General features: G+C 41.8%; 1 protein-coding gene and 1 pseudogene across 1 annotated transcript in view; one reads left to right on the forward strand and one right to left on the reverse strand.

The window, feature by feature from the left end:
* The window catches only part of ATRNL1 (attractin like 1), a 1,006,335-nt gene that overhangs the window by 46,202 nt on the left and 941,013 nt on the right, over window positions 1-19,120 (reverse strand). The window lies entirely within an intron of this gene.
* On the forward strand, window positions 11,287-12,155 carry LOC117879833 (annotated as a pseudogene).

Raw genomic sequence — 19,120 nt, forward strand, 5'->3', positions numbered from 1 at the left:
GGGAGTTCTAGGATGATGTCATCTTTTTAAAACTAAATATGTTTTTCAATCAAAGAGATTCGCTTTCATCTTGTGATAAACAAATAAATGGAAATGTCAAATTCACAGCCCTGTTGGCCAGCTCAATTTCCCAGGGTAATATCATTCAGAGAAAGGTTCAAGGCGTCACTCTGTGCTTTCATAGTAGCTCTCTGTGCCCTCTCCTTCGAAGGCACCAATGCTCTCTTACCCATATCCACATCCCTTTCCACTGACTTATTTAAATGAGGAAGGACAGGGTTGTGCTGAAAGCACAGGACTGGGAGTCAGGGGACACTGGTTCTATCTCCAACTCTGCCACAGATGCTCTCCTCCTCAAACACAGATAGATTATGGCCAATATTTAAAAACTTGGATGCTTTAAGTTAGGCACCTAAATCCAAGTTTAGGCACGTAAATAAACAGGAAGAGGTGCTGAAAATCAAGCCACTTATTTAGGTGCCTAAATATGAAGTCAATGGAAGATGCAGATGCAGAAGAAGTATAAAAGTGAAGTCATTCGTTTAGGCGCCTTATGGAATTAAAGTGTTTAACTTTACGCATTCAGGTTTAAAAATTTTAACCTAACTGACCTACCCAGTTTCCTAGGTGGTACAAGAAGGCTAATATTATTTGTCTAATTCACAGGGCTGTTATGAGGCAGAATTCACAAATACTGTATTTGGAGACTCTGAATGGAAAGTGCTATAGAAATGGAAAGGTTTTGTAATTATTATTAATTTACGGTTATCTACAGTTTTCTCCCTTGTCAATAGTAATCAGTCTAGTGGCTAGGCAAGTGACACTAGATCTGTCTTAGAAACTACCACTTATGCCACCTGAAAAGCCCTGAGGTCAATGGGCATACAATACATTTAGCTTTTCTTTCACGTGAGCCTAAATGTTACTCATACGATACACATTATCCACACCAGGAGAGGAGCCCTTCCTTTTTTGGAATATATTATGCATCCAAACTGTCTGAAAATAAAAAAAATGTCATTAAGTTAACACACTCCCTTTGCATAGAGGAAACCCATCATTATGTGGCCTCATTTTCCTCACTAACTACATTTTATTGGCTACATCTCTAAATCTGATAGTGTCTTTCAGGAGCTATCAAATGTATCATAACATAAGCTATCAAAATGAATAAAATATAAAGTGCATACTCCCAAGAGAGATCATTTCCAAGCATGTAAACTTTTATCTTACTTTTGAAAAAATGTCAAATCACTCGAAGCAGCACTTTTAAAAATATGATTTATGAAAAAGGATCTTTTTATAGGCTCTAGCAACTATATAAAAGTCCTTCACATAGTAGAGTTACTACAACTTTGAACAAAGACTAGTAAAACGGGTGATGAATGGGAACAGGTAAGACAGAATCATGGCTTCAGCACTCAATCAAGCATCTTTGCGTTCAGTAAATAGCTCTGACTAAGAATTAAGTATGTTATAGCTGATGAAGCATCTTTCAACTTCTCAATTTGCATTCAATAGATTACATGTTCATAGCATAATAGATATTGCCATGCTAACGCGCTAACAGTGATCTAGTATCCACTGAAGTGTTCTGGGTGCATAGATAAGTGAAGACTTCAGGGCTGAAATAAAATGGATGACATTGAAGACTCCAGTTACACTAAAACATAGTGCTCTTTTCAGTGCACTCACCTCATAATGTACTGCTAATAGTGTATGTTGTTATTAATTATTCACAGAGTACTCATAATGTGACTTGATCCTCTACCAACCCTCATGCTAGAGCTTTAGAAGGGGATTCTTTACTGAACCTGCTGGACACAAAGGAACCTTGCAGTTCTTTGCTGCCTACCTCTAGACCAGGGGCAGGCAAACTTTTTGGCCTGAGGGCCACATCAGGTTTCCAAAATTGTATGGATAGCTGGTTAGGGGAGGCTGTCTCTCTCCAAACAGCCAAGGGTGGCTCGGTCCCCACCTCCTATGCGACCCCCCTGCTTCTCACCCACTGATAGCTCCCCCGGGACTCCTACCCCATCCAACCCCCCTGTTCTCTGTCCCCTGATGGCCCCCCCTGGGAGTCCTGCCCCATCCAACCCCTCCATTCTCTGTCCTCTGATGGCCCCCCGGGACTCCTACCCCATCAAACTCCCCCCCATTCCCTGTTGCCTCCCCCCCGGGACCCCTGCCCCATCCAACCCCTGTTCCCTGCGCTCTGACCGCCCTAACCCCCACCCCCTGACCCCCCACCCCGAACTCCCCTGCCCTCTATCCAACCCCAACCCCCGCTCCCTGCCCCCTTACCTTGCTGCCTGAAGCACCAGTGTCTGATGGCGCTACAGCCGCGCTGCCCAGAGCACCAGGTTAGGCCGCAACTCTGCAACCGTGCTGCCCGGCTGCCCAGAGTGTTGTGCCGGTGGCGCGGCGTGCTGAGGCTGTGGGGGTTCGGGGACAGCAGAGGAGGCGCCAGGGGCTAGCCTCCCGGGGCAGGAGCTCAGGGGCTGGGCAGGAGGGTCCCGCTGGCTAGATGTGGCCGGCGGGCCATAGTTTGCTGACCTCTGCTCTAGACTAACACAATCTACATTACCCCATATCATCACATAGGTCGGGGCGGGCAAAAGTTTTGGCCCGAGGGCCACATTGAGGTTGCAAAACCGTATGGAGGGCCAGGTACGGAAGGCTGTGCCTCCCGAAACAGCCTGGCCCCCGCCCCCATCCGCCCTCTCCCACTTCCCACCCCCTGACTGCCCCCCTCAGAAACCCCAACCCATCCACCCCCCCTCGCTCCTTGTCCCCTAACAGCCCCCTCCTGGAACCCCCCTACCCCTAACTGCCCCCTCCCCAGACCCCATCCCCAATCCAACCCTCCCTGTCCCCTGACTGTCCACACCCCCACCCCCTGACAGGCCCCCCTGGACTCCCACGCCTAACCAACCACCCCCTATTCCCTGTCCCCTGACCCCTATCCACACCTCCGCCCCCTGAGACTCTCACGCTTACCCAACCCCTCCACCCCTCACACATGTTCCCCGTCCCCTGACCGCCCCCCAGAACCTCTCCCCATCCAACCACCCCCTGCTCCCTATCCCCGACTTCCCCCCGGCCCCCTTACCATACTGCTCAGAGCAGCATGTCTGGCCGCGGTGACGCCCAGCCAGAGCCAGACATGCTGCCCTGCAGGAGCGCGCAACTCTGCTGCCCAGTGCGTTGCCCGCACAGCGGCGTGGCTGTGGGGGCGGGGGGGCTAGCCTCCCCAGCCAGGAGCTCAAGGGCCGGGCAAGATGGTCGTGCGGGCCAGATGTGGCCCGTGGGCCATAGTTTGCCAACCTCTGACATAGGTTCTCCCTAAGTTCTATCTCAGGGATCGGTAACCTTTGGCACGTGGCTCGCCAGGGTAAGTACCCTGGCAGGGTGGGCCGGTTTGTTTACAGCACATCCCTCGGCCTGCGCCGCTTCCCGCAGCCTCCATTGGCCTGGAGCAGTGAACCGCGGCCAGTGGGAGCTGCGATCGGTTGAACCTGCGGACGCGGCAGGTAAACAAACCGGCCCGGCCCGCCAGGAGAGCTGCATGCCAAAGGCTGCCGATCCCTGCTCTATCTTGTGTAGGCAGTCATAAAATGGACTGCTAACTACACTACAGTCCCTATCTCAAAGGGATCCTTATATTATAATCTTAAATAGACAGACACTACAGCTCAATCACATAATACCCAGGTTATGAGGATACGTTTTTTGTGAAGGCTGATAGTATGCTTGGCACTATCCAGGTACAAACAAAGACATGGCCCCTACTTGAAGGAGTTTATAATTTAGAAAGATATGCAGATTAAAATTTAATTACAAAACACGGTATTACTAAAAAACACTTTTGGTGGATTAATATTGTAAAAGCTTAACGAGAGAACTGTGCTTTAGGGAGGAATATTACATGGGTAGGATACACATTTGGGGAGTAGCCAGCCTGGAGAACAATGCACCAGCTGAGGCACAGGAAGCCAGGGAGATGAGCCTTGTTTCTCCACCTTGTAAACTGCGTGAGAGCACACAACTAACACACAAACTAACAAAAGCACTTCTCATTTTAAACACAGGCAAGCTGCATTAAAGTATCATTACTGAGGAGACAAACCACTAAAGCTGGAAAGTCCGGAGTAAAGGCTGTTACAACTCTTAAACTCAGTCTATTTGTGTAGAGTCATCCTACATGTATGGTTCTTTGTCTCTGCACCACAACACTCTACAATGTGACACATGATTTTTCAAATTTAATTTTTTAAGAGAAATTTTAATTTTCCAAAGACAGTTAATGTATAAGCCATTACAGCTAACCTTATATTTTAACTATACTGCTGGCAATATGCGTCAGGACAGTGTAATTACATATTGTCCTTTGCTTGTCTGCACTGCCAGACAAGAGAACTTGGTTTGATTCTTAGACCCAGTCTCTTCTTCCCTTCGTTGGCAAGTGCTGCGAGTATAGCTTCATATATTGTTCTGCAGCAACTTCTGTGTCTGAACAAAGAAAGGAATTGATGGGCTCTAAATCGCACCTCATCCAGCTCTCTTTGGTCAAAGAATGTTGCTGAAATGAGGGAGGAGAAATCCTCTGACGGGGATGAGAGAAAAGAGTGCTCCTTTGAGGGCACATACGCACTCACACACAAAACGGATCAAATACAATCAATATCCAGGGCATGATTAAACAGAGACACCATTTTTTATTCAAGTGAATGGAATATTAACCCCCTCATTGCTGAACTTCTTTAGAAGACGGAATTTCATGTGAGTTTTCAACTTGTCATGGACTGGAGGGGGGAATGGTGGGGAGGTGATGGACTGGATAAAGCAGAAAACACGGTGAGCAGATGGAGGAAACAGAGTCAGAAAGAGAGTTATGGAAAGATGAGTAATTAGGGGGAGGCAGAGCCTTTGAGATATAGGCACAGACTGGTGGTCATGGTAGGTGGGTTCAGATGGCGCAGGAAGAAAGTATATGGATTGAAAATGGGGCTGTCTCTAGGCTGAGTGGGAGCAAAAGGAGTGAGATGGCTTGGGAGAGTGGGGAGCTTGTAGGACACACATGAGAGTAATCAATCAGTCATGGTGAGGAGCTGGGCCAGGGAGAGAAGCAGGAAAAGGGGATAAGCTGAGAGGATCTGCTAGAAGGCGGGAGGGATACTGTGATTTAGGATCCCTCCAGTCCCTGGTTGCAGGTTGGAATCCAGTTTTGCTCCCTAATCTCTGATGCACGGAACAGTGCAAGGGACATGCACTCTAATCCAATTAATTCCCCTCTGTGGGAAAAACTAAAGATCAAGCAGCAGCTGCAAGCAGGTCCCAGCAGGGCAAGGAGACAGAAAATAAAAAAGTGTTTGTGGCTGCAGCAAAATGTCAAATTCCATAACATCTTGGAAAAATACCAAATTTCATGACTGCAGATTTGCAAAGTCCCTGGGAAAGTGACTGAGATGAACACGGCAGTTCACACCTCTTTGAGTTATTGTTTCGGGTTGTCTTCAGACTCAGGCAGATGACACTGCCTCTATAATACTTGGTATATATTTTCAAGGTCATCTGCATAACTAGAAGAGCAGAATTGGGGCTGGAATTTCTCATATGGTTCTAAAAGTGTTGGATTTGTTTAAGTAACTTTGTCAGGAAAGTAACATAGGAAATGTTTTAGCTCAATTCCTGTGAGGCTAGATTATTAATGAATTTCACTAGTTTGGTTTTGTTCTAGTACCTGTCTTGAATACTGACAGAATTTCACTGATCTGATTATGCAGGACAGGGGGCAGCATTATGACTATTGTTTAGATCAATTTCCAGATTTCTTGTATTACTTTTTCAAACACATCCTTCAGGCCGTGAGTGGTAATCCCAACATCCACTAATCAGCACTCCTCCATATTCTTGATTGTAACACTAAGACTACAATGCAAACAAATAATATCTTCCTAGCTCTGTTTAAGAACAGAACCAAGTCTTTTCCATGAATGTTTTCTTTAAAATCTTGTGGTTTAAAGGACTGATGTGAAAAAGAATTTAAAAGAATCTGGAATTTAAACCCTAGAAATAAAGTTTTAATGTGAGTAAAATTTTACACCTAAAATACTCACAATATGCCTTTGAGCTCAGAACACTGGAATTTACAATTGAAAATCAATAATGTTGTTTGTATACAGTGCACCATTGCACATAATATACTCTTTACTCACAAGCTCTGCTTAATATTTGATTACTAGGGACCTCATCCTGCAGTTGCCAAATGCCCGTTGACTGCAATGAGAATTGAAGGATACTCAGCAGTTGTCAGGATTGTGCTGGTGGTATGTAACATGGAACACAAAAGTGCAGTGCATTCAGAAATAATCATAGGGTAAGAACCTGGTAATTTCCCCTTTCTAAACCAAAGTGCAGATTACGTTAATTACTTTAAAGTTTCCTAAACGTAATTATCAAGTAATCTGCAGAAGTATGTAATTACTATGCAGATGCCTGGTACTGTATTTGGCAAGAAAAGCCTATGTATTTACCATGTGATAATGTAGCCACACGTCAGTGGTGCAATTCAAAATAAACTTGTGACATTGGCAGACCAGGTGCCAGCTCATGCCAAGACTTCAGGTTTCACTGAACACTTACAAATGTAGAGCTGGAAGCCACTCTTGCTTACTTGTATATTAGTATTATCAAAATAAATATTAGTTGATAAGTTAATAAGAATGTGTTTAGTGTTTTATAAAATGTTTATAGGATACTATATGTATTGTTCTCACTCAACTATACCCCATGTTATAATGTAATGGCAAACATTTGCGTTGTATATATCCCTGTAACTATATAACCAAACAAATGAGAAAGAAGCCTCCTGTAATGCAAATGGTGGTCTCTTACAAGATGTTACGTCCTCTTCATTAAATGCAAATGAGCCACTGTGTGAGATCAAGGCTCAAAGACTCTGTGAAGTGTGTTCCTTCCCCTCCCACCTCAACGGAGAAGAGACCTTTGTGGGAACTGTTGATGTCTGCTTGGTTTCGGTGAGAAGAAGCTATAAATACAGACACATGGAAAATTCTTCATCTCTGGACTGTTTGGATTCTAACAGGGCAGAATAACTGAACAAGACAATGAAGTTCCCCAGTTACTCTCGGTACCCCTAAAAGACTTTTGGGAAACTGGCAGATTACTACATCTCCTCTACCTTTTGAAATTATAGACTGCAACTCACCTGTACATATATTTTTACCTGCTTTAACCTCTCAATAACTCTCATTTCTTTTTCTTAGCTAATAAACCTTTAGTTAGTTTACTATAGAATTGTCTACCAGCATTGTCTTTGGTGTGAGATCTAGCATGCAAATCGACCTGGGTGAGTGACTGGTCTCTTGGGATTGGGTGTAACCTGAATATTTTGTTATTTTTGGTAGAAGTGACCATTTATCACATAGTCCAGCTTGCCTGGGTGGCAAGATAGAATGGAGTGTCTAAGGGGACTGTCTGTGACTCCATCATAAGACTATTGTAGTACTTGGGAAATTCACATTTGGTACTGAGTTGGTGAAATCCAATTATAGAACATACTACCAGTTGGGGTGTCTGCCCTGCTTTTGAAAGTCTGCCCGGAGGTAGACACTCATGGTCATGAGCCACTCTAGACAACGTGACAAAAGTATTACCAGAAAAAAAAAACCAATTAATCTTTCACCCAAACTAAATATTTTAATGTTTATTCTTTCCACACACTCTTTATTTCTCAGAATGCCAAAGTATCACGGAGATGAAGAAAGAGTGAAGGTTATTTAGGCACTTTCCCTTACCTGAATGTGCAGAATGCAGGAAGAAGCCAAGTCCAATATTATGACCTCAAATCAGCTGGTTTTGAGTTTAAATACAAAATGATAATGAAGTGTCCAGGTGGCAAAAATTCTGCTATAGCAGCTGCAGAGACCGTTCAAAAACTCAAAACCAGCAGCCTCACAGATTAACAGTTCTCCATAATATTATCTTTGTAACATGCAATTTGTTCCCAATGATAATTAGATATTTAGAGACACACATAATTAGAGAAAATGACTTAATGCTTTTCCGTTTGCTGAGAAATCTACTGGCAGGAAAGGAGATCCACTACAGGGAGTAATGTGATTCTGGTACTGAAATTAGCAGCAAAAGGCAACGACAAAATATTTTTAAATTCTCGGCAAGGTAAAATAATGCTGTACTAAATACAGACCATTTCCCCCCTCAAATGACTTAGTTCCCTTCCTAATAAGTGTTTTATAAACATGGATCTCTGAGAGACATATAGAAGATGTATTAAGAAATGAACAAGAATAAAAATTGCCTGTGAAATAGATCTTTCCTAGCCCAGTTTGGGATAATGGATAAAACATTCAAAGAGCCATTAGTTTAAGAAGGCATTTGTTTCTTCTTTCTCCTCATTTTTACCTTGTGTATCTGCTGCAGCTCTTTCTTTTTTCTTTGCTTTTGCTGCTGCAGTGCCTGTCACCAAAACATATATTTAACTGTACATCCTTTTCCCTCTGGATTTTATTTACCATGTCACTCACCAGCTAACGTCATATAAGTACACCTCAAGCTACTGAAAAAGCGCATTCTCCACATTCACCACTAATATCATTCCATAGTGGGGTGCTTTGTGAGAAATGCAGCTATCATCCAAAGACAAACCATTTCTATGACATATTCAATCTGCTTTCACCCACGGCCTGAGGTCAGATGTCTGCAGCACTAGAATGTTTAAGTAGGCCCTACAGCAGGCTGTTCCTGAGCAACTGAGAGTTCTCAGTTGTTTTGTTCAGCACCAAAAACCTCACTCTCTCGTCTATGCAAACACACAGACACACAAAAGAACTATGCTAAATGAACGTTATCTGGGTGGGAAAGTCATGCACTTAAAATTACGAATACTTTAGCTGGCAACAGGACAAGTCTGTTCAGCTGGGGGTAGAGGTGGGATGGGTTGTGCCCACAGACTGGTTGGGATGGGGAGTCTATCTTGGATGCCTCTCTCTCCCCCCACCCCTGTGAGGTGTAGTGCCCTGGGGAAAGGGGTGGGAAATGGGCTGTTGGGGTCACCTGCTGACTCCACAGGATTGTAGGGGGAGCCTGGCCTGGCTCTTTCCATGCTCAAGGACACGAGGGAGTTCCTGTCCCATGTAGTAACTCCAGTGAATGGGATGCTGGGACCATAGGCAGGGTGCAGGGCTGAGAGACTGTGGAGGGGAGAGCCTGATCTGGTTCAGCTCTTCCCATACTGCTCCAGCAGCTCCACTCATCCCAAGTACAGTGACTGCTGCTGCTTCTACAACAGCGGAAGCAACACAAATCTGGCTCTTTAGAACGTGTTCCATTATATGTTGGCATGCTGCCAACGTCTTCCTGAGGCATGCAATTGAGAGGATGAAAATTATGATAGTTAACAGTTTATAATTCAGCTAAATCGGAATAGAATTTAATGGGACAAAGAAAATGCACTTCTCTAGCCCAAGGGCTTTCTCCCTGCTAAATTTCAAAGGTCTCCTGGAAACAATAGAGGCGGTAGAATTTCTACTAAAAGTTGTCAAGAATCTTTTATAATTGAAGGTGTTAGACAACCTAAATATATAGCAACCAGACCCCCTATATATATATGTATATACACATATACACTAACTCCACACATACGTGGACATATTTGATAAATTGGGGATCTATGTGATACAGCAGTGTTACTTAAATTTGCCAATTGTCTGAGATAACAATGGGCTAGATCTTGATACCCTCACACATGAATAGTTATAACTTATACAGCGTCAGTGAATCAATAGGGCTGCTTGAGGATTAAAGTAATACTTAACTCAGAAGGGAATCAGAACCTGTCTCTAAATACATATAAGCAGTTAGTTAACCTAATTATTTTGCAATATTCAAGGTACTTCTTATAGTAAATCCAGTATAGGGAAGTACAAAGAAATACTAAGGTTGCCATATCAATCTGTTAGGTAGAATTGGCAAGGTGTTCAGAATCATCTGTGTCAATTGCATTACCACACACCTTTAACTTCTATGTCTCCATACAGCTGCCATTAAAAAAAAATTTCAACCTGTGACAAAAATTTTCCTTCTTTCCTTCCAAATCTGGAATTTGATGGCCAAATTACTCTGGTCTGATATGCAGAATGGACAATTTGAATCTGTACCAATGATAGGTTTAAGATCCATTGTTTTATGACCTTCAAAGTCTCAAAGGGATTTTTATGCCTTTGGAAGGGAGAGATTTTCATTTTTCCAATGGGTCACACAGTGTCTGCTTCAAATCCTGCAATATCCTGAGATATTTGTGGGAATGCACGGAATATTCCTTTAAGCAATAAATATCCTGAGGGAAGAAGAAATGATTAGTTACCTATACAGTAACTGTGGTTCTTCAAGATTTGTTGTTGGTATATATTCCACTATTGGAGGGTATGCATCCAGTGCACTCAAGCTGGAACATTTTAGTGATTAACACCCATTAGGACCGTGCATGCATATCCTGCATATATTTGTGTCTTCCACCAAGGGCATAAAGGGCAGAGCTGCCCCAACACCCCAAGTTCCTTTGTCACCTGCAAACCAATGTTTACAGACTCTGAAGTAGTGCAGATGCTGGATGGGTTGTGGAATATATATATATACACACACACACACACACACACACACACACACACACAGAGAGAGAGAGAGAGAGGCAAACATATAGAGAGAGACAAACATCTCTCACAACAAGAACCACAGTTACTGTACATGTAAATAACCACTTCTCATTATTTTTATATACATATATATTCCATTGTTGTTGACTTCCAAGCAGTAGCCCTTGCTGGATGTGGGTATCAGAAGCCTAATGAAAGAACGAACATAGCACAGTTGTACCAAATTTCACATCTTCTCTGGAAGCCTGGACAATAATGCACAGTGAACATGTGAATTGAGGACCATGTTGCTGCTTTACAAATATCTAAAATTGATAGGTTCTTGACAGATGTCATTGAAGTGGATTGAGCTCTTGCTGAATGAACAGTTATTTTGTCACTGGGCTTTTACTAACCAGCTGATAGTAGAGCCTGATGCACAAGGAGATACAATTGGAGATTCTTTGTGCTGAGACAGCTTCACTTTTGACCTTCTATCTGTATGTGTGTCGGTGTGCGGGAGCATGCAAGTGGTGGGCGCGCTGGAGTTGCCTTCCAGCCGCCGGGACGTGAAGGAGGGGCCCATGCGAGGCCGGGGCTGGCCCTCAGGGGAAAAAGCTTAACTGTGAAGATGATAGATCCACTAGCAAAAAAATTGTTTGATCTTCCTGAGTATGATGATACAGAAGATCAAACATTTCCACCTTTTCCACCTCCTTCCTCCCCAGGGAGCGACGATGTTGAAGGAGCCCTCACCAATGAAGAGCAAGATGGAAATAAACCATCCCAAATGAAGGATTCTACTGTGTCTACACAGAATGCAATTAAAAGGCCGATACCTAAATTAGATGCTCAAAGGTTAATTTCAAAGAGAGGACTTCCAGCCTTGCGACATGTATTTGATAATGCAAAATTTAAGGGTAAAGGACATGAGACAGAGGACTTGAAGGCACTTTTAAGACACATGGAACACTGGGCTCATAGGCTGTTTCCAAAACTGCAGTTTGATGATTTCATGGAGAGAGTAGAGTCTTTGGGAAATAAAAAGGAAGTCCAAACCTGCTTAAAGCGAATTAGACTTGATCTTCCAATTTTACATGAAGATTTTACAAGTAATGAAGGTAGTGGAGGGGGAAATAATGGGCTCAAAATGAAGAAGAATTAGACCCCTTTTCTGAAAACATGAAGGAAGAATTTGATTCTCACTCAAGTACTGTCCTAACAGAGGAGCAACAGCGAAGAATTGAGAGGAACCGGCAACTAGCCTTGGAAAGCAAACAGGCAAAGATGCAATTTAACAGTCAGTCACAAGAAAATGATCTGTCTGCCACCCAGCCAAATGAAGAATTTAAGACAATTGAGGCTCAGGATCCAAATGACCTGACGGAAGTAGAAATTCAAGCTGCTGAAGCCAAAGTTGCTGATATTGAAGCTGTGGACAAAGATATACAACTTAAACGTGCAGAAGAAATCAAATAACCTTTCTGTCTGGATACAATAATGTTTTACAAAGACCCAGATAGCTTAATATACTCAAGTGTCATTGACTTCTCTTCCCCCCCACCCCTGGACATTCTATGGAAATCTTATTCATGACATCAATGTAGCTGGACAAAATTAATCAGTTTCCCTGTGTAAAAAAGCAGATATCAGCTCTTAAGGTGCTGGAGAAAACAGCTACTATTCAGGAAAGGAGCACAACTACTCTGCATTTCAACTGTTTTTTAAACTAGCTTTTTCCACAGTGACAAAAGGTATCAGTGAAAATATTGACATTAATTTCTTGGAACTATACTATGAAGTGACTTTTTTTTGCGATTGACATTCCTCAAGCTTAACTTACCTGGGTCTTGAAAGCCTGAGTTTGTATAAAGTTTTTTACATCCTGTTAATTTATATAATTAAATAATTCTATGCTAGAAACAGTCTAGGAGACTTTCTGAATGCTTAGTTCTGTCCAGATAGAAATGTGTTCTATGCACATTCAAGGAATGTAACTTTTCTTCCCCTTTATTTGAATATTGCTTTAGGAAAAATATTGGTAGGTAAATATTTTGGTTTAAATGAAACCATGAAACCACCTTAGGGAGAAAGTTATGGTACAGTTTAATGGAAACTTATATGGTGAGCCTGCCATTGTGCTTGCAATTCTCCCACTCTTCTGGTCAATGTTATTGCCACTAGAAAAGATACCTTAGAGACTTAAAGAGAGAGCATGTAGCAAGTATGTAGTAAGCTGAGCCCTTACAGAACTAAATTAAAGTCCCAGCTTAGAAAGGGCTGTTTTACTGGAGGAAAGAATTTTGATAAACTTTTCAGAAATCTCTTCACCACTTGGTGAGAGAATACTGAAGATTGTTGTACAGGGGGTGAATGCCTGACATCACTGTCAAGTGTATCCACAGACAGCAGATTTGTTAAGGTGCAAGTAGTAGTCCAGAATGGCTGCGATTTGAGATTTCAACAGTGATAGTTTTTGTCAAGCCCATATTGAAAATCTCTTCCATTTAGACAGGTATGTAGATCTCATATTGTGTCTGAATATATCCTGAATATCAGAGAGGCAGTGTCCTTGTTGATGACATTAGCCATTGAGCGTCCATGCTGTCAGATGGAGCATTTCAAGATCTGGATGTAAGATGTATCTCTGGTTATGGGAGATCAGATCTGGAATTAGAGTTAAGATTTTGGGTGACCATATTGAGAGGCTTTGAAGGTCCACATATTAAAATTGCCTCAGTCATGCAGGGGCTCTGCTTCTGGCTTGATCTTCTTTATTATTCCTGGCAGTGGGGGGGGGGGGGGGGGAGAGGAGGCGGGGTATGTGTAACACAGACCTGGGGATCCAAGGAACCAGAAGTGGGTTTCTTGGATCCAGAACTCTGTCCCCCTCAACACAGAACTGTTGACATTTTGTGTTATTTTTGGTTGCAAACAAGTCCATGCTTGGGAAAGAAGATGCAAGAAGATGGTTTGAATCACAGCTTTTATCAACCACTAATGCTTGTTCATAGGTTACCTGCTTACAGCGTCTGCTAGCTGATTGTGGATCCCAGGCAGATGCTTAGCTGTTAAAGTAATACCATAAAGAATACAAAAATTCCAAACTGCATTGCCTTTTGGAGCAGTTGGGAGGATCTTGCCCCTTCCTGTTTGGTTAAATAAAACATGGCAGTTATGTTGTACATCATTAATTGAATAATAAGTCCTTTTATTTCTGCAAGAAAAGCCTTTCAGTCTCGGAAGATAGCTCTCAACTCCAGTATATTTTTGTGGAGGGACATTTCCTGAGACAACCACAAACCTTGAACTGTTGATTTACCAATGTGGCTCCCCAACCTAAGGTGCATGTGTTTGTCATGCAAATCTTTGATACAGGATGAGAGAAGGGAACTTCCTTGTAAACTTTTGCTAGATCCATCCACCGGTTCAGCGACTGAATAACAGTGGTCAGGATATGCACCGGCATGTCCAGCTGATGTTTGTCTAGTCAATATATTGACCCTGACCAGCTCTGTAAGCAGTCTCACATGTGGAGTCACAAAGGTACCTAAGGCGTGTTATTACAGAAGTCCTAACTTGTGCTTGCAGGTGTGTACACAATTCAAGAATTGTGTGAAATCTTGATGAGGGGAGATAGGCCACAGATGGATAAATTCTGTTTTCTTTGTTAGGATCAATATTGACTTTTCTTTGTTTATTAACAGACCCAGTCGAGTGGACAGCTGCGGATATGCTGGATGATGTTCTCTATTTGACAGTCCACAAACTAGACAGTTCTCCAACTATGGGAATATTTGGATCCCATTCGTCTGAGGCAGTCTGCTACAATGGCTAGGAACTTCGTGAATACTCTGTGATCTGCTGATAGGCCAAATGGTAGAACCCTGTATTCCTAATGATGGTTTCCCACCACAAACCTCAGACAATGTCTGTGGGCCAAATGGATTGCCAAATGGAAATGCACTTCCACAACCTCGAAAGCCCACCAATCGGTTGTAACCATAGTCCAGAAATGCAGGATGTGAAACAGATGGTCTCCAAAGGGATGGAACAGGATAGGAAGACCAAAGTAACTGGTGAGTGGCTCCCGGGCGAGCACTTGAATTTGTTGCTTCAAAGACAAGATAGGTGGGTAAGATGTCATAGCTGTTAACAAGGGCTTTTTCCTACACAATTTTTGTTATTTTCTAGGAGGCTCTCTAGGTCTATACTTATGGTAAGTAGGTTGTCTATGGTAAGTCTATGGAAAGCTGCTTATGGTTGGGACTGGTATATATAGCCCTAATGACGTAAGTAATTTCTTGCTATTTTTCCAGGAAATATGCAATAATTTCCTGGATTTCTTGAATATTTTTATGGTGTGATATAAACAGACTGCTTTATATGCAGACAATGAATAATTATAGCATTTGTGGGGCGTGTAATGTGTAGTTAAGATTTAGTTTCTATTTTCCCCTCCTTTTTAGTTGTTTATAAGAATGAAAAAGTGGTTGGTTGAAAGCTATTCAGAGGCTGAAGTCACAGTGGACATTAATTTACAATGTATGGGTGACAGGGTAAAAGATGCAAGATAAATGCAATTCCTCATATGATTATATGATATATGAGAGGCCTCTCACCTCTTACAGATTTATACTACATATGCTGAGATACTACTCACATCATAAACATTTATCAGAGTTAAAACTGCCTCTTCACCATAAACTCATCCCATTATACCTAGGTATTTTAGCTTGTACAATAGAGTGTATAACATTATATGTTGTTCTGAAATTCCACCTAGTTTAGTGAGGGAGAGATTGAGGGAATAGATCTGCAGTGCACCAGTCCTTCTTTGTAGCATCTACTGTATGTAATAAGAAAATGACCTTTCTGTTCTGCACTAATACCAAATAAAATTGGTTCCATTTGTGTGTAGAATGAAAGAAACTACGAGTAGTACAGTAACTTCAATCAGATGCATTTTCCTCCGTTTCAGCCTCACTGGTCTGGGAAAGGCAATACAGCACTACAACATAATCTGAATTTACAACAAATGCACACAACCATAAACCGAGTCTTTTATTTGAAATTGTCAGATCACAAAATGTGCATAATTGATAGTTTTGCTCCTAAAACAAAGCATCTATTAAAGTAAGTTCCTGTATTTGGTAACTAGTAGTCTGCTGCTATTTCTTTAAATAGAGAACTATTCTTTCAGATAAATCATCTGGCCTGAAATGCTGAAAGTACTTTGAACAGAAAAAAGGCTGTGTTACCGTGAGCTGACAGAACAGCTCCAATTAAAGAATGGTAGTTTTGAGGTTGAAGTAGCATCCAACAGAAAAGGAGATTAGAATGCAGGTTACAAACCACGACCAGCAATGCCCATTATAAAAGAAAGCCTTTTAAAAAGTTTTACTTTCTGAAATGTGATTTCTCGAGAAGTCATTATTCCATTCTAAGCATTCTGCACAGCATGAGAGCAGAGAACCACCAATTAGAAAACTTTCCCTCCCTCATTAATGACTTTTCGTTACACCTTTTATTGTAATTTCAAAGGATATAAATGAGACAAAATACAAAATAGACAGAAACTAGATGGCTCAGGTTACTGGTAATTGGATCTGTGGCCCTTGACATACAGATTATCAGTTACATCTAGTCCTCCTCACTAGTGACAAAATGTTACTACTCTCTGACATTTATTCAGTGGCCTGTGTGACATGAATCAGTATCTTTCCATTCCATCCTAGTGGAAAGGTGACCACGATAGAAAACCACCCTCAACAGTAGGTACCAATTTGCACCTTTGCTGGCAGGAATTAAGGAATAAATGGAAATAAAGATAACCTCCCTCTTTCCTTCCAGATTTGATAAGCCCTTGCACAGCCAGTGCCTACTTGGTGGACAAACAGCAAACTTCAATATCCAGAGCTTTGAATGCAGCATTAAGATTTATACACACAATTTTGAACTCAAAAGAGAAGGATACGAGTTTAAGAAAGCTGAGTCTCACAACTTCTATTTTTTAAGGAGCAGAGTGAAAAAGAACACAGAAACCATTATAAACCAAGTTAGGGAAATCTAGACAGGACAGATTATAGAAAACAGAGCCCATAATGAGTAATATCATAAAGGCCATAAAATAATATGAAAATGAAGCCAAAAGAAGTGCACAGTAAGCTAATAAAAATGGCACAATTATTATACAACAACAAATACGTGAAGTCAGAGCAACCAACTTGATAACAGAAAAACACTAGCAAAACATGGTTCTTTGTAGTGGGGAACATACGTACATCTAGTTTGAATGTTTACAGAAGATCTCATACCTTGTGCACCTGTGGACTTCCCTGTGGACATTTATTTAGGACTTATCTACACCCAAAGGCTGTATTGGTGTACCTATACTGATATAGTCAAAGTGGTACAATGCTAGACCCGCCTTCCCTACCCTTCCCCTTTTCTTCTACAACTCCTCCTCCTCGGTCACACATGGAGAAGTTTCTTGGCTGCTCTCCTCCTCTAATCTCTCCACATGCCCCAGTGACCCAGTCTCATCCACTGGGCTTCCAGGCTGGCATGCACTGTCATCCCCACCCCTTACTTTTCTCCGTAACCTACCACTCTCCTCTGGTTCTTCCTCCTCAGAATACAAACATGATTAAGTCTTTCCCATCTTAACCCCCCCTACACATGTGACCCCACTTGCCTCTCAAACTTTCGCCCCACCTCCCTTCTCACTTTCATCTTTAAGCTCTTAGAACATGCTGTTTACTATCGCTGTCTGGAGCTCCTCTCCTCCAATTCCATCCTAGACCATCTCCAACATGGCGTCTACCCCTTGGATGCCAATGAACCCATTCTCACCCAAGTCTCTAATGACCTCTTCCTAATCAAATCTGAGAACCAGTACTCCATCCTCATCCTCTGACTTGCAGCTACCTTCAGCACAGTCAACGATGTCCCCCTTCTTGAAATCTTGTCCTCCCTTCGGTTCTGTTACTCTGTCCTCTCCTGGTTCTCCTTCTACCTCTCTAATTGCACCTTCAGCATGTCTTTCAGAGGATCCTTTTCATCCATTCTCCAACTTCCTATGGGGATTCCACAGGGCTCTGTCCTGGGACCCTTTCTCTTTGCCCTATACACCTTATTTTAGAGTAATCTCATCTGTAAATAAAATTCAACTATCATCTCTTTGTGGACTACTCACAGATCTACCTTTCTACTCCAGACCTATCTCCTGCCCAGAACTAAAATCTCAGTCTGTCTCTCTGTCTCTGACATCTCCTTGTGGATGTTTAGCTGTCAACTCAAACTGAACATGGCTAAAACAGAGCTTTTAATCATCCCAATTTAGATTGTAAGGAATTTGGGGCAGAGACTGTTTTTTTGTTCTGTGTCATACAGTACCAAGTAACAACAGGTCCATGCCTATGGCCCCCACGTTCTATGATAATACAAATAATAAATAAGAATGATATTATAACCCTTTCTATGGATGCATCTCTAACTCAACTCACACCCCTAACCAAAACAGGTATATTGGTACAAAAAACTGTGTGTAAACCAGACCTTCAATGTTGTATGCACAGCACACGTACAATGAAATAAACACAAACAGTATGCAAAAGAAAACAAAACCACTGGGACTATCAATATCCATTTGGGAAATTAATACCAAATCCTCCCAAACCTACATACTGTTTCCTGACCTTCTCACATCTCAAAGAGTGAGAGGAAAATGGACCTTACATTAAGGTTTGAAGGTGAATTCGCTCAGGTTTTAGTAGATGAAGGTGGGAAATGAAATCCAGAGGAGACACCATGATTGAGAAAATAGGGAGAATGCTTTCTAGCCGAACTATCTTATAAATGTACATAGCAAAATATACAAAATATATTCAACCTAATCAAAAGCCTGAGCCTTGAAAATGTGAATGTTTGTGCTTGATGTGATTTCTATATTGTTCACTTGAACTGTAAGACTGGGAGATTGTCACTTAATGCTAGTCCTTTATATAATATTTTAAAATGAGTAAAGTTAATGAGAGCTTTTATTATTAAGGAACCATCCAGCATCATGAAAAATTAATAATTTATGGTAAGAAAATGCAGGATAGTGTGCTTTTCTAAAATCTTTTCTCATATCACTGGTTCCTGTATTTTGACCAATGGAAACATCACAGATAATATAATACCTTACTGAAGCTTAATGTTAGAGAAATATTATTTAAATAAAGCTCTGGTCTTTTAGTAACTAGAGAAAATGTATTACCAAATTTCTTAACACAATACTGATGGACTAAGTTATCTGGTTATATAACTATATCCAAAACTTAGGTGACAATATTTATCTGAAAGGTAAGGATTACCAGAATACATTTAGAAATTCCCTCATGAATAATTTTTGCAGACTAATCCTTGAAAGCAAAATACACATAATAGATCCCCGCTCA

Source organism: Trachemys scripta, chromosome 7 (genome assembly GCF_013100865.1).
Source record: "Trachemys scripta elegans isolate TJP31775 chromosome 7, CAS_Tse_1.0, whole genome shotgun sequence".
Taxonomy (NCBI): Eukaryota; Metazoa; Chordata; order Testudines; family Emydidae; genus Trachemys; species Trachemys scripta.